The sequence below is a fragment of the Muntiacus reevesi genome, chromosome 3 (genome assembly GCF_963930625.1).
Source record: "Muntiacus reevesi chromosome 3, mMunRee1.1, whole genome shotgun sequence".
Taxonomy (NCBI): Eukaryota; Metazoa; Chordata; class Mammalia; order Artiodactyla; family Cervidae; genus Muntiacus; species Muntiacus reevesi.
This window is the reverse complement of record NC_089251.1, coordinates 10,695,341-10,708,586: the sequence shown is the minus strand read 5'-3', so window position 1 is coordinate 10,708,586 and position 13,246 is coordinate 10,695,341. Positions and strand designations below refer to the sequence as shown.

The window sequence follows — 13,246 nt, the reverse complement described above, 5'->3', positions numbered from 1 at the left end:
CTTGCAACACAAGGGACACCAGTTCAATCCCTGGTCTTGGAAGATCCCACATGCCAAGAGGCAACTAAGCCTTCTGTCCATAGGATTTTCCAGGCAAGAATACTGGAATGGACTGCCATTTCCTTCTCCTGACCCAGGGATCGAACGAACCTGTGTCTCTTGCACTGGCAGGCAGATGCTTTACCACTGAGCCACCAGTGAAGCCCACATATTCAGTTACCACAGTTCAGCTTAGAAGCATAGAGAAAAAGAGCATGGGTCTGAGTTGGACTCAAATCCCAGATCTGCCACTGTTTTTGTTTAATTAACTACCCAATAGCTAATTCCTGAAATAGGGATAAAAATAACCGTATTGTTCAATTCTTGTGAGTCTCATGGTGCAACAGAGGCTTGGATCTTGGTCAGGATCCTGCCAGTCAACAAAATTTGGTAAGTATATATAAATAAATAAACTACTTTATGGCAAGAGCTCCAAGTCAGGAATTTTCTTTAATACAAAGGAAGAATACAATTCTTTAATACAATTTCTAACTCTAAGTCTAGGAATTTTCTTTAAAACAAAGGAAAATCCAGTTCACAAGCTTTTCTCCAAGAGGAGAGAATTTGGCAAAAAGAAGTGACTCCTCAATCTATGATTAGCTACTCTAACAAATTTTTTAAATATTGATTTTTTTTCTTTATTTATATTTTTGGCTATAAAGTTACACATTTACCATAAAACGATCTCAATAAACTGAGTATTCTTTTTTTTCCCCCCAAATGTGAACAAACAAAAGCTTGTGGGTAATGCCAGTTAACAAATTCAAGCCCAAACATCAGCTAACTATAATCTAACTTGTCTTTTACAAAAGCAAGTTAAATATTACTCTAGAAATGTTTCATTTTGACTAGAGGAAGGCAGTATGGTGCAACAGAGACTTGAATCTTGGTGAGGATTCTGCCTGTCTACTTTGAAGCCCAAGGCAAAATTAAGGTGAGGCCCTTAAAAATGCAAAATTCTGTAATTCTAATCAAACGTCTCACCTTTCCCCAAAACAGAAACCACATACTAATGTCAGATTAAATGTTTTAATTAAATATAAAATATAACATTATTTCTCCTAGTCAACTGCAATTCAAGTTTCATTTACTTTAAAATGTGAGTGAGACATGAAGTGAAGCAGAGCTTCCAGAAGTCAAGGATCTAAAAGGATTTTTAAACTCCGCATAATTAGGCTCCCTACGCCATGATCTCAGTGCCCTCTGCTTTCCACACCAAATTATGATCATGACTACTGACCATGAAAATTCAGGTTTTAGAAAATTTTGTCTTCCATTCTCCCCATGAAAAAAGCTAAAAATCTCTACCCTAGAATTGTACTGATACACAAGAGCCATTCTGCTCCCTTCTGGACCAACATTTAGTCATTTATATCAGTTTCCCATCTGTTCTGTGCCCCACCACCCCACCCCACCTCCGATCATGATTAGGTTCCTTGAAACTGTGTCCTTCTCTCAGTCAAATCTGGTCTCAGCCCTAAATATCCCAAGCCACAAGGCTAAGGTATATCCCAGGATCCCAGGAAAGGTTGCTGAGTAAATGCTGAGTAACTACTTCTTTCTCCAAAAAGCAATGGTATTAGGTCACATGCCACTACAATGCAGTTCTTGCCAAAATATCAAGTTCTAAGAGAAAATGTTTCACTATTCTCTGCCTTTAAAGTCTAGAGCAACAATGTCCAATTCAAAGTCCTACAGTGATGAAAATGATCTCTATCTTCATTGTACAAAATGATAGCCACTAGCCATGTGTGGTTATTAAGCACTTGGAATGTGACTGAGCAACTGAATTTCAACTTAATTAGTCACATAAGGTCAATGGCCATTATAATGGAAAAAAAGGTTAAGATAAAAAAAAAAAATTTTCCCTCTTCTAAATTTTTTTTTGGTTGTGCTGGGTCTTCCTTCAGTTGCTTTCTTTTTAGTTGCAAGCAGGGGCTACTCTTGTGGTGCATGGGCTTCTCACTGCAGTGTCTGCCCTTGTTACAGAGCACCAGCCCTAGGCATGTGGGCTCAGTAGTTGTCGCGCATGGGGCTTAGTTAGTTGCTCCTAGGCAGAATCTCTCTGGACCAGGGAGCAAACCTATGTACCCTGCCTTGGCAAGTGGAATCTTATTCACTACGCCACCACGGAAGTCCTTCCTTCTTCTAAATTTATCATGACACCTTTTGGATTCTGTCACAGCTTTAAAGTAAATGAAATAGGAAAACACTTACACAAGTGTTATTTACTAATCAAATCATAAGTTCATCCATTGTCATCAGAAAGTAATTCCATCAGCCTAGCAAATATAGTCACTTATTCCTTCAAATGTTATTAAGTACCTGCCCATACTGTAGCAGGTTCTGCTGCTGCTGCTGCTGCTAACTCACTTCAGTCGTGTCCGACTCTGCGACCCCAGAGACGGCAGCCCACCAGGCTCCCCTGTCCCTGGGATTCTCCAGGCAAGAACACTGGAGTGGGTTGCCATTTCCTTCTCCAGTGCACGAAAGTGAAAAATGAAAGTGAAGTCACTCAGTCGTGTCTGACTCTTAGCAACCCCATGGACTGTAGCCTACCAGGCTCCTCCATCCATGGGATTTTCTAGGCAAGAGTACTGGAGTGCCATTGCCTTCTCCAGTAGCAGGTCCTAGGCCTGGAAAATACAGGTATCAGTACAACTGAGCCTGAGTGAATGAGTAAAAGTCGCTCAGTTGTGTCTGACTCTGAGAGCCCATGGACTATAGTCCACCAGGCTCCTCTGTCCATGGAATTCTCCAGGCAAGAATACTGGAGTGGGCAGCCATTCCCTTCTCCAGGGAATCTTTCCAACCCAAGGATCAAACCCAGGTCTCCCACATTCCAGGTGGATTCTTTACTGTCTCAGCCACCAGGGAAGCCCAAGACTGAGCCTACTGTCAGAAAACAGTCCAAAGGAGTACAAAATAAAAGTTAATTATACAGTACAACAATGTGCATGTACTCAATGCCACTGAAGTGTACACTTAAAATGATTTAAATGGTAAATTCTGTTATATATATTTAACTACAAGAAAAAATTAAAGTCAAATGAAAGAAACACAGGAACTTCCCTATCAGGTGGTCCAGTGGTTAAGACTCTGTGCTTCCACTTCAGGGGGCATGGGTTCAATCCCTGGTTAGGAAACTAAGATCTCACATGCTGTGTGGTGCAGCCCAAAAAAAAAAAAAAAGGATAGTGAAGTAAATAATATTTTAAAGAATTAATGCTAGGGAGAGAATAATGGACAGATAGATTGGGACAGATGGACAAGATGAAACTGAACCAGTACAGAGTGGTAAGAGCATATATTTTGACATAAGAATAGGTATGAGTCCTGGTACCATCACTTACTACTGTTAACTGAGGAAGTGACTTCACCTCTCTAAACCAATTTCCTCATCTGCAGGCTATTGTGAGGTTCAATGAAATGATACACTTAGGTCACTGGGAAGTGCTTAGTAGTTGTAATCAATATTAGTGAGAACTCAGCAGCAACCATGGGGCCAGGGGCATGTGGAAGGGATAAGCATTCACCAGATAAACAGGGCTATTTGAGAAACGTATGAGGAAGCCACATGTACGAGGCATAAACAGAGAAAGGGAATAATGTTACCTGGTAATATGATTTGACTGGAGCCCCAGCCAGGGACATATCATAAAGAAATTGACAGCCACACATGGGGAGTTTTAGGCTTATTATTCTATAGGCAAGAGTCACTAAGGAAAGGAAATATACGGATATGCCTATGAAGTTTGTCAATACCAGCAGAAAGTAAAAGTGAAAGTCTCTCAATCGTGTCCAACTCTTTGCGACCCCATGAACTATATACAGTCCATGGAATTCTCCAGGCCAGAATAGCCTTTCCCTTCTCCAGGGGATCTTCCCAACCCGAGGCTCGAACCCAGGTCTCTCGCACTGCAGGCAGATTCTTTACCAACTGAGCCACAAGGGAAGCCCCAATACCAGCAGAACTCTCACTAACTTCAATATAGTGGTTCTAATATTTTAACCAAGTAACTAAAAGTGTAAGGCTTAAAGGGAGGAGAGGGAAGCACTCTGAGGGGGTAGTCAAGATACACATGGCAAACCATGTGCTCCTTCCACAGCTCCTGAAGTTCTAGAAACTCTTCCCATTTTTCAGAGCCCCTCCCAACTCCATCTCCTTGGCTCCTTTTGGTACAAAAGGTGGCTTAGATAGAGGCTGGAAAGGAATAAATGTAGCTGATTTTTTTAGTAACAAACATTAGCTAGCCAGACCATGGCCTGCCTTACAGCCAGTCTTGCAGCCTGCTTCAGCACCAAACCCAAGCAAATACAGAAACACTTTTCTTTGGACTGGCTGAGCATTAAATTCACATCTGCCTCTTTCCTTTCTATCCAGTGAGTGGGATGCCACTTGGACCATTAGCTTTTGTTTCTCACAGGCAACCTGATAAACTATACTTCAGGAATAACATAAAATGCTTTTGAATACAAAGACATAACACCACAAGTCCGCACAGCAAAATCCGGTTGGCAGAGCTTCAAGTTCTATTTCCCTTTTCTACCTACAAATGTCAAGGTCACATTTTAAAAACTGCAACAAAAAACTAAGCCTTCTCCCTAATGTCATTTTCTTAACATGAAATCTTAGGGGTAGAGAAAAAAGAGTAGGGGGAGAAGCCAAGGATTCTCAATTATATAATCTATTGTGCCCATGTATTTGCTCAGCTTAAATGCTGCTTACAAGAAGTGTCTATATTTCTATGGAAACAATAAATTCCATCTGATCAACCTACATCACCTTTTATACAGTTTTTCAGGCTTCTAGCTTTGTAACTGCAGCCTTGAAACCAAACTGAAGGCAGAAAAGCCAGCCCAAGATTACGCCATTTCAATTTTAAGATTTTTTTTTTTTTAAGCAGTACAGAGCTTCAAGGCTGCGCTAAAAGAATCAGAAGGTGAAAACAGTTTAGGAAGGCAATTCGGTTTGATGAGTCAGAGGTCATCAGTGTTTCTATGGAAATATAGTACAGGCATTTCTCAGAAAACTGCATGTACTGTGAGCCTCTGACATTTTTCATTTACAATTTCTGGATGTCTGGAGTAGCAAAAGAGACTGCTGATAACTCTTCATCCAGCTTGGAGGTTAAAGAAATTTCAAAAGGCACACATGCCATGAAATGTAGAAAATAATCTGTCAGCTGTCATTTTATTGAGTCTTTTACTATTTGCCTGGCACTGGCTTGATTCTTCACATGAATTCTACCTGAAAGGAGTTCCTATTATCTCCATCTTATAAGTTTAAAGAAATAATTGTAGCTTATTACATGGAAAAAGCCACAAAAGTCAAAACAAGAGAACTTCTATTCAGAGCAATTTGACTAATAAAACACCACCTTTGCAAGGTATATGCTTTGCAACAGCCAGATAGACGGAAACTTGACGTTATTTCCAAAAACAAACCCTGACATTCCCACAAAAGCGGGACTTCAGAGTCCAAGAAAAAAGTACCATATTGTAGATGAGTCCATTATAAACCTCCCTGAATAATCCAAGATGTCCACGTCAGAAGCAGCTACAGTAACTTCACTAACCAGATCAACAAACCAAAGTATAAAACCTTACATGAATAAATGAATGAAATAATCAGACAAGAACTAGCTTCTTTAAAAAAAAATATATGCTATTCCCAGCAGAAGTAGGGAGAGTGAAGGAGATTTTTTTGTTCATTATCATTTCATTCTCTAAATGACTTTTAAATTACTTCTTATTAGAAACATAACTGAAGAAGAGTCTCACAGACCAAGGAGTTTTGTTTGACCATGGACACAGAGCTTCCAAGGTCATTTCAGAACCATCTGTTGAGGGTGATATTTTTTTTTCCTCCTTCTACTTTTTTGATTGAAAATATATTGCTGTTATAAAAGGAAACTTGCACATTTAAAAAATCCAAAGAACAATGGAAAAGTATTTATAAGAATGTATATATACATATAACTGAATAACTGCTATAGAACAGTAATTAACACAACTTTATAATATACTTAAAAAAAAAATCCTAACAACAAAATGATTTGTGTTATTAATTCTCTAAAATTGACCAGTTCAACTGAAGGGGAAAAAATCTCCCAGACATTCTCTAAATGACTTTTAAATTACTTCTTATTAGAAACATAATTCTGGGCACAGATCTGTCTGTCATACTAGTTAATCATTAATGCTAAAGCTCAGTACCATCTCTTATGTCTGTTTTAGAAATCCATTGTGTGGCAACAAAGAGATACAACATCTTTAACCTTTCACTCCAGAATCTTTCAAATCTGAAGCAAAGCTAGTTGCTGGTTAGTCATATCTACAAAATAACTCCAAAAGAAAATTTTTTTAATTATTCAGACTGCAGTCAAGATACAAGAACAAATAACATATGTTTATTTCACCACATAAATGTAAAGGACACGCCACAAACAGGATTAAAGGTGAAAACTCCTGCTGCTTCTTACACGCTAAAGTATCCTACGATCTAAAATTAAGTTCAACAAACATTTACCCAGCGTTTTCAATATAGGACATGATGCTAATAAGGGATACAAAGCCAGCTACTATGATTTTTCCAGTGGTCATGTATGGATGTGAGAGTTGGACTATAAAGAAAGCTGAGCAAAGAAGAACTGATGCTTTTGAACTGCTGGAAAAGAGTCTTGAGGTCCCTTGGACTGCAAGGAGATCCAACCAGTCCATCCTAAAGGAGATCAGTCCTGGGTGTTCATTGGAAGGACAGATGTTGAAGCTCAAACTCCAATACTTTGGCCACCTGATGCGAAGAGCTGACTCATTTGAAAAGACCCTGATGCTGGGAAAGATTGAGGGCAGGAGGAGAAGGGGACGACAGAGGACGAGATGGTTGGATGGCATCACCAACTCAATGGACATGGGTTTGGGTGGACTCAGGAGTTAGTGGTGGACAGGGAGACTTGGCATGCTGCGGTTCATGGGGTCGCAAAGAGTCGGACATGACTGAGCGACTGAACTGAACCCCTAGATTCTTGTAATCTCTCTCCCTACTGGTAACCACTAGTTTGTTCTCTATGTCTGTGAGTCTGTTTCTTCGTTTTACTCACTACTTTCTTCTGTTTTTTAGATTCCACACATAACACTTTGTCTTTCTCTATCTGACTTATTTCAGCTAGCGTAATACACTCAAAGTCCATCCCTGTTGCTGCTAACAGCAAAATTTCATTCTTTCTTCTGAGTAGCATTTCATTGTATTTATATACCACATCTTCTTTATCCATTTGTCTGTTGACAGACAATTACGTCACTTCCATATCTTGACTGCAAATAAAGCATAATGTTATGAACATTGAGGTGCATGTATCCTTTTGAATTAGTGTTTTTGCTTTTCTTCTCTTTGGATATACACCTTCTACAGCTGGGTCATATGGTAGTTCCATTTTTAGTGTTTTGAGAAACTTCCACACTGCTTTCACACTGCTTTCCACAATGGCTACACAAGTTTACATTCCCACCAGCAGTGTGTAAGGGTTCCCTTTTCTCTACATCCTCATCAACATTTGTTATTTGTGTTCTTTTTGATAAAAGTCTTTCTGATAGGTGTGAATGACACCTCACTGTGGTTTTGATTTACATTTATCTTATGATTAGCAAATGTTGAACATCTTCTCCTATGCCTGTTCGCTGGATCCCCATTTTCAACATGTTTAGCATGGCATGCAAGGCTATGGAGGCCAAGGAGAAGAGGGCGGCAGAGGATGAGATGGTTAGGTAGCATCACCGACTCAATGGACATGAATTTGAACTCGGGCGAACTGAGAGACAGAGCAGGACAAGGAGGCCTGGCATGCTGCAGGTAATGGGGTCACAAAGAGTGACTCAGAGAAAGTCTGACCAAACTTCTTAGCATTGTCTTCAGCTACAAAATATAAACTTATCAAAGTTGGTGGATGTGCATACTAGGGGATACAGAGGATATAATGTTAATACTTGAGGAACCTTTAAGAGGTTGACAAGTTTCTTAGACGTTTTTTTTAAACTAGAAGAAACTTTATAAATCATCCCTGATCTCTTCCATCCCACTCTAGCCCCCATTTTGCAGAAGGGAGAAACTGTGTAAAGTAAGTAACATCTGTACTGTCTCTCTGTGATTTATACAATAATCATGGCCCTAACAGTTTTGGCCTTTCTCTAATCTAAAAATGGCAACAATGGGACTTCCCTGGTGGTCCAGAGGCCAAGACTTAACATTCCCAATGCAGGAGGCCGAGGCTTGATCCCTGGTCAGGGAACTAGATTCCACAGGCAGCAATTAAGAGTTCAAATTCCGCAACTAAAGATCTCATATGCCACAACTAAGACCCAGCGCAGCCAAACAAACATTAAAAAAAAAATTAAAATAACAGCAATAATTTTTTTTAAATTAAAATGGCAGCAATAATAATACAAACATGTCATAAGGCTGAATTAAATAAAATTTTAAAAATTTAAAGCATTCAAGAGTACCTGGTGCATAGGGTATGTTCAGTAAAGGTTAGCCAATTTTTTTAATGGATTAATTATTTTAATTAGGTTCTTTTGAAAAAGTTTAGAACAATATTCTGTGAGGATAAATTCCAACTGTAATAGCATACACAAAGTGGAGTCAGCCCTGGAGCTGAGGAAAAGCTATGATTCTTCACAGAACTTATGAGTCCACAGCTTTCTGATCAACCTTGCACTGAGGCTGCTCTGTAACTTCTATTTCTCTCTGTCCCTTTGAAGGGCTCCCCTTCCTGGTACATGAGCTTACACAGCTTCGTCTTCTTGAAGTAAGCATCAATGAGATGTTCTGGGATTTCTCACACCATTCAATTTCAGTGGAGATGACAATGAAAAACTTCTGGTGTGAGGGACAGAGCTCAGACACAAGCAGCAAGCTTCAGGAAGGTGACCCTCCTGCCTCCGTGGTGCCCAGTGAGGAAGGTCAGAGTCATCCCAGAAGCAACGCTAGTGCACACGCAGTTTTCTCACATGTGAGAAAAAACTTGGGTTTGTTTTTGTTTTTTTTTTTTTTTTTTGCCATGACACAACAGCTTTCCAGGCACACCTTCAGTAGGATAATACCTAGGCATTTTGGGAAATTTAACGACTCAAGTACTACCATTCTTGTCACCACCACCTGATTTTGTGACAGTAGTAAGAACCATCACCTTCTTTTCCTTTTCAACCTTGCATTTAGCTGTTGAATACTTCATCTTATGAAAGGCCTTTCTGGACTACATAGCTGATTAGGAATATCTGCCAATTCCTCTGACCACGATAGTATTTCAGCTGCAGTAAGGTCTTCCCCTTCTTAACCTTCTAACTCTGCCACCAGCATCAAACTGCTTGGCTTCTGGGCTTTTTCTCCTTAGTATCTGGCTTCTGGGCTTTTTCACCTGCCATCTTCTAAGATGAGAAAACAGGTTTAGCCATTATTAACATCATTAATAATCATATCATTTGAGGCTCCCCTGGTAGCTCAGATGATAAAGAATCTGCCTGCAATGCAGATTGCATTGTTTGATCCCTGGGTCAGAAAGATCCCCTGGGAAGGGAATGGTTACCCACTCCAGTATTTTTGCCTGGAGAATTCCATGGACAGAGGAGCCTGGCAGGCTACAGACCATGGGGTTACAAAGAGTCAGACATGACTGAGCAACTAACACTTTCACTTTCATCAAAGGTGGTAGTTATTCTGATTTTCACCCTCCAAGCCACAAATTTAAGTACACTTGTGAAACAGACTTCTTAATTAAAAAATAAAGACCACTTTTCAGAAGCTCTAGGTTTGTTGCTGCACTCTGCACACACGGAGAATAGGACCTTTTATTAAGTAATCACTCAGGGCTATTATTAAGATGTTGGCTTCCTGATGAAGCTACAGCATTGACCTCTGGGTCAACCATTCAGATCTTGAGATCTCGGATCACCAGACCAATGAAATAAATGATTGAGGCATCTTTAAGAGTCACAGATACTAGTCTACCCTGCCCCACTAAAATCATACTCTACTCGTATAAGACATGCTTCTTTTTAATTTTTGATACCTGTTTTAAGGTCTGTCAGCTTAGAGTTCCCCTTCCAGCATTAGTACGCATTAGCATTAGCAGAAACACAACGCAGCATTCTTACCTCCCAATGTGTATCCCAAAACTCAGGGAAATACAAAAAGTGGCAGGCTTCCAGAGTGGGAAACCATTACTTGGTATACAATAAGCACCTACATATGAATGAGATCCATTCTGAGAGCACATTCGTAAGTCCAATTTGTTCAGAAGTCCAACAAAGTTAGCCTAGGTACCTGACTAACACCATCATCTATACAGTATTGTAATAGGTTTGTAATACTTTTCGCACACTACATTAAAAACAAACACAGAAACTGAAAAGACATTTTAAATCTTACAGTACAGTATCTTGGAAAATACAGGGTACAGTACAACAGTTGGCATACAGGTGCTGGCATCAAGTGAACAGGCAAGGCTCCTGACTGGAGCAGGGAGAGGAGGTGGGAGATGGTAAAGTGGAAGGATCATCAGCAGTAGGAGACGAAGGGCAAGCTGCCTTTGCACCCACGTCTGATGCTGATGGCACAGGTTCGCGTTCCTTGCTGGATTCAATTCTATCTACTCTCTTGAAAAAAGGTACAGTGATGTCTGGGTAGTAACACATTCCAATCTTTGAAAGTTCACAACTTGAAGGTTCGTATGTAGGAGACTGACATAAGTGTACAACAGTTATGTGATCTGACTTTAGCAATCCTCTGTTTCTAGATATGCTTCACATTCCTGAATAAGTCAAAAATCAAAGTCTCTCAGTCATGTCCGACTCTCTGAGACCCCATGGACTATGTGGTCCATGGAATGCTCTAGGCCAGAATACTGGAGTGGGTAGCTGTTCCCTTCCCCAGGGGATCTTCCCAACCTAGGGATCAAACCCAGGTCTTCCACACTGCAGGCGGATTCTTTACCATCTGAGCCACCAGGGAAGCCCTGAATTAGTTGAACTGACCATAGTTTTTAGAATATTAACTAGCAATGTCAAGATGAGAGGAGTGTACTCATAAGGTCAAGGCAAACTGAAATACAAGCTGACCCGGAAATTGAAGTTGTATTGACATATTGGTTGTTTACAGTCACTACCATGTTACAAACTTCCTGTTTTCAGTTTATACTATTCAATTTTTAATCCTGCTCCACATGGTATTAATTACCCTAATGCCATTTTGCTTTATTTCCTAAAAGCATTAAGTATTAAAATTTCCTCCCATTCCACACAGAGATCTACTTTGGGGTCACATGCTCAGGGCCAGCACCGCCTCCCTGTTTCCAAGGACATGTCCTAAACGGCAGGCTGTAGCCCACAGGGCCACAAAGAGCTGGACACGACTGAGAAACTGAGCCCGCACACAGTCTCCACTGGAACAGAATGCAATAAAATGCCAATTAAATGTAACGTGTTGTAAATGTAAATTACAAAACTACAAAAGACTATAAAATCAAAGAAAATACATTTTATTGTACTTCACATCAAAAACTGCTGGCAAAAGACTATAAAATCAAAGAAAATACATTTTATTGTACTTCACATCAAAAACTGCTGGCAGTTTTTTTTCAAACTTACTTTTCCAATATTACTAACTCCTAATTCCTAACATAATTAGGAGTCAAAGGAAGGTTTGTGATGTCATTATAGCTATTTATATAGTTATTTCATAAAAACTTTATGTAGGAGTACAAATACCTACAAAATAACTGAATATTTTACACCTTCTGGAATTACAGTAAGAACCAAAAAAATGTAGTGTTTGTAGAAAGACTTGAGTTTCATAAGAGGAAATCCTATCTCAACAATTGTTTAAACAAACAAACAAAGACATCAGAAATATGCATCAAAGAAGCTCCTTCTCAAACTACCTTGGAGTCAGCTGAATTCTCCTAGAGGATGGGGAAGAAAAGAAAAGTATGGAAAGGAGGCAAGATGAAGGGTGAGAAGGGAGGCAACAGAAGGAAAATCCAGCAGGAGAAGCAGGGTGGCTTGGACCATAAGATCTGTGGAACCAGTGGGCAACTCTGAACAGATTTTCTCCTCTCAGTTTATTCATATGGAAAATGAGAACACCTTCGGCTATATCAGTGTTTCCCAAAGTGAGGAGACCACTGGAAGATTTTAAGTGATACCAAGAGAAAGCACTTTAAAACATTTCAAAGTTGTTAGTTACCTTTTCACTTCTCTTTCAATCCTTCTAATTACATCAGAAGAAAAATCTGTTTGATGCTAGTTTCTCTATTACCCCTCTAATGCTTGCTAATCTCCCTTTGCTAACTAGAAGGCCTGATCATATAAACTTGAGCATGCAACATCTTAACTAGAATTTAACACAGTATTTTTTCATTAAATTTATTTTTACTGTTACCTTCTCTACAGCATATAATTTTTCATATAGGATAATAACAAAATATCCTTTTAAAGTAAGTTTCGGGTTGTAAAGTTTTAAAAATTCAATATTTAATATATTAAATACACAAATATTAGGAAATGACAAAAATCATGACAGTGCTACAGAAAAAACAAAAGTTTGGAAATACTGATTTAGTGGAACAGTGGCGTAAGTCATGGTAAGTTATTTTCAACTTTAAGCTTCAGTTAACTCATATGTAATATGGGAATATCACCACCTATCATAGAAAAGTTGTGGAAAGGATTACTTTGGATAGTTTAGCAAGAACCTGGCACACATTGAGCATTCAACAACCATTTATTCCCCTCTTTTTAAAGATTTTACCAGAAAGCCCTTTTAAGACCTTCAGAAGGCTGTGGGTGAGGGGGTGGTGCAGCCAGGTTTCCTGTATATTAGAAACAGGAGCATTTGCTCTGATTGTGATACTTCCCACCAAGAACCTCCAGGGACTTGGCCTTGCTTCTCACCCTGATAAAGCTGCAGTTTACTCTCCTAAAGCTCGTAATTTTAGTTACAAGTGTCTGGGAGTAAAAGCTTCAGAAAAGCGGTACATATCTAAATTCACTGAGAAGTCTAACCCCAAAGGGTACCAGGGAAGGTAGGGCCATTTTGTAAGTTATTCAAGCTAAAAAAAAAAAAAAAAAAAAAAGTACTTCATTTGGGCAAGTTTAACAATACTATAATGAGGGGGAAGTCACATGGTGGTCTATAAACCAGCCTTGATAC

General features: G+C 39.4%; 1 protein-coding gene and 1 pseudogene across 2 annotated transcripts in view; both read right to left on the bottom strand.

Annotated features, from left to right (window-relative positions):
- NR6A1 (nuclear receptor subfamily 6 group A member 1) overlaps positions 1 to 13,246 on the bottom strand; it is a 215,463-nt gene that overhangs the window by 185,265 nt on the left and 16,952 nt on the right. The window lies entirely within an intron of this gene.
- LOC136162664 (large ribosomal subunit protein eL6 pseudogene) lies at positions 8,624 to 9,462 on the bottom strand (annotated as a pseudogene).